The 3,237-nt window shown below is 36.4% G+C and overlaps 1 long non-coding RNA gene across 1 annotated transcript; it reads right to left on the bottom strand.

Annotated features, from left to right (window-relative positions):
• Positions 1-1,104: 1,104 nt before the first annotated feature.
• On the bottom strand, positions 1,105-2,589 carry LOC139733413 (uncharacterized). Its single transcript, XR_011711087.1, has 3 exons — positions 2,479-2,589; positions 2,078-2,169; positions 1,105-1,577 (listed from the first exon to the last, which is right to left on the bottom strand). It is a non-coding gene; the product is annotated as an uncharacterized lncRNA (long non-coding RNA).
• Positions 2,590-3,237: the final 648 nt, after the last annotated feature.

Raw genomic sequence — 3,237 nt, 5'->3', positions numbered from 1 at the left:
TACTTTGAATATTTTTGCCGTCAGGCTAATCACACACCGTAAAGGGTCCGTTAACGAAGTCTCATAACCTGCCTAATGTCCCACTTGGAAGTATTTCCACCATGCCTTAAAAGAAGCAGATTTATTATGATTCTGAAAATGAGAATGGTGAAATAGGCTGCAAGGTTATGAAGAGCGATTCTTTAGAGTCAGGTTGCCTAATAAGTCCATCGGGGACAGAGTTTCTGAAGATAAGAAATTGGTGCGTTTTGTTTCACTCTCCTGATGTCGGTGAAAGTTCATATCCGATCAACCTGCGCATGGAGTTCGTCAAAAAGTATGGATATCCTCATTATCATTGTGGGCGTGAATGGAGAGATGATTTTTCTGATGTATTACAGTAATTATTTCTAATCTATAAGGTGTATTATTATCATGAGGATACGGTAAGGTTTCAAAAGTTATCCTCATAGATTTTCTTGTGGAAGGGGTTATTAGGTTACGTTTTTCTTATGCTCGTGTCTCCCCTATAAATAAAGGATAGAGTGTCCGCTGAGAGTCTGTAAAGTTTCTTCCCTTTCAATCTTCTCGGCTGTGATACGTGGGAGCCGAATCTTACACTCAGTTTGCGCTAAAATCTGTCAAATCTTCGCCTCCAGCAGATGTATTTGGGTAGGAGAAGCATCTGTCCTTTTCTAGAATAATGCTTGGTGAAATACACGCACTATTTGTGGAATAAATGTGCGGATATCAATCGAGGGTGTCTCACTAGGTGAAAGGTAACTTCCGTCCTAGTGAGCAGATTCAATTCTGAGGCGTTCCCTATCTGCTTTGAATTTTCATATTGTCATTTATTAAAATAAAAAATGTCAATTTCTGTCGAAATGTCTATAATAGAGTTGAATACAAAAGGCAGAAAAAAAGCATATTATTTGCCATTTGTTTCTGATTTCGTAGAATGCATCACCTGTCTCAGTCATCTTTGCGCATTGAATAATGGACGCCATCATCATTCTCAGTGGAGATTATATGTATATATATATATATATATATATATATATATATATATATATAAACGCGTGTGCGTGTGTGTGTGTGTGTGTGTGTGTGTGTGCGTGCGTGACTTTTTTCATGCTATAACAAGGAACACATACATCCAACTCTGACATCATGTCAATTTAATTCTGATGTGACATTATGCCAAGATGTGGTTACACGGAAGTAAGGAGCAGAAATTTTCATCAAAACGGAGGCCTAAAAGTCTTGATTGTCAAGCTCGTTCGAAAAGTCTGCTTTCAGGAATTGTGTCATCAAGTTTGTCTAGAGGGCATCTTATCGTTCTAAAAATGACACATTTCAAAGACCCTTGCCTCAAAAGTGACCATTCTATTTATCGCATTCAGGTTGTACTTCATTTTCCACAAAGATTTCGTTGGTTGTGATGAAGCCGTTTGTGGTGAAGCCGTCTGTGATTTGGACGCCATTCAAAAACCATGTCGGTACAGCCGAGTCTGAGACATTATTTCCTGTGCAAACCGCGGTGTCCTCACGGCCAGCCCGGAGAGGCGAGGGAACTTCGAGATTCAATGTCATTCCAGCTGAAAAAGTAATGTAGGAAGATCGACTGATAGATCTCAATATTAAAAGTCGGACATAACAAATTGGGAAGAAATGTCTTTTATGGGAGAAATGTTTTCTGTGTCTGCTGAATAATATATCCATTATTCACAATCACATAACAATATTGCATAGGGACAAGACAAGATGATATAATGTCATTATCATGAAGTTTTTCCTGATGTTATTGATATGATATTATGGATAAATGGAATAGATACATTAAATGAAGAATGCAATTGACACGATGATATGATATACATCAAACTGTTCAAACTAAATGAAACAGTAAGATAATTACGTTCATGAGTTTGACGCCCTTAATGCCCACTCTTTAATTTTCCGCTGAACGTTATGATTTCCAAGCACCGTGCTGATTCAGACTTTTTAATTAATCACAGAAACACGTATCGAAACGACAAAAAGTGCACAATGATGAAGGTGAAGAAATTGACCAAGTCTTAAATGACTTTTCTCTTACCAACGAGGTGAATGTTTATGAAGAGAAGCCCGAACTGCACCAATACTCGGTTATCAATCATTTTGAGCAGATTCCTGTATGATATGAAAATCCTGGTGGATAAAATGGAGAAAAAAAATCAATCAATCAATCAATCAATCAATCAATCAATCAATCAATCAATCAATCAATCTTTTCATTCAATCAATCGACCAATCAATCAATCAATCAATCAATCAATCAATGGTATCACGAATTGACATGAAAGAGGCGATAAAAGACCTATAAAACCCAAAGTAGTTATTTTCGATTTACATGGTTTTACGAGGAGTTGAATAATACGCTTGAATATGATAAAATGAAAACTGGTATTTCGAAGAGAAACAAAATCTGCATTATTTGATTGATTTCCTCACACCTACTTTCGAGTATCTCTCAGAAATATGAGGAGAAGTTGAAAAAGAATTTTTCAAATTCGCCAATCTCCAGAAATAAACTGTTCTGCCTCATTTACCACAAAGCTTGTATCAAATCAGGTTCGGTACCATGCGTGCATTTAAAATGTCTGGCTTTTAGTGCGTCACTAGTACGATACGTGCATATGAAAGAGGCGTCCCACATGATAAAATCCACAAGATTAGTCCGCGTATTGTGATGTGTCATCCAGTTTCCTGCTTCCCAAACTGCAACGATTTTTTTTTTTGAATGGTGCCTGGTTCTTATATTTTACCCGGATGAATTTTAATTTCATGATCTCTTCATTTTCCAATTGAATATTGAAATCTTTCAGATTTAGTTTTCAAATCCTTGTCTGCAAGGATTAAATGTCGAAGGATTATATGTCTGAAAGATTATATATCGAATTTTTACTTTGAGGCATTGTATAGAACATTTTAAATATTTCAATATATCTTTGCTTTCGGCAAATTCGAACAATTTCGTTGCATTGAATGAAATGAATATAGTTTGTTTTCTGTAGTTAGGAAAAAAGTGATGCCATATTGTTTGTTTTTTTGTTTGTTTTTTGTAATCGGCTTTTCCAGTGTTTTGTTTGGCAGGGCTCGACACTAACTTTTTTGTTTGGTGGCCCGATGGGGCCACCAAAATTCTCAATTTCAAATTTGTGGTGGCCCGAGAGAAAAATTTGGTGCCCCCCCCCAAAAAAAAAAACAATAAAAAAA

The sequence above is a fragment of the Diadema antillarum genome, unplaced genomic scaffold (assembly GCF_040938485.1).
Source record: "Diadema antillarum isolate AM-2024a unplaced genomic scaffold, OU_Dant_1.0 seq00000475_RagTag, whole genome shotgun sequence".
NCBI classification, from domain to species: domain Eukaryota; kingdom Metazoa; phylum Echinodermata; class Echinoidea; order Diadematoida; family Diadematidae; genus Diadema; species Diadema antillarum.
Note: the sequence above shows the minus strand (reverse complement) of the source record. Positions and strands in the feature narration are given on the sequence as shown.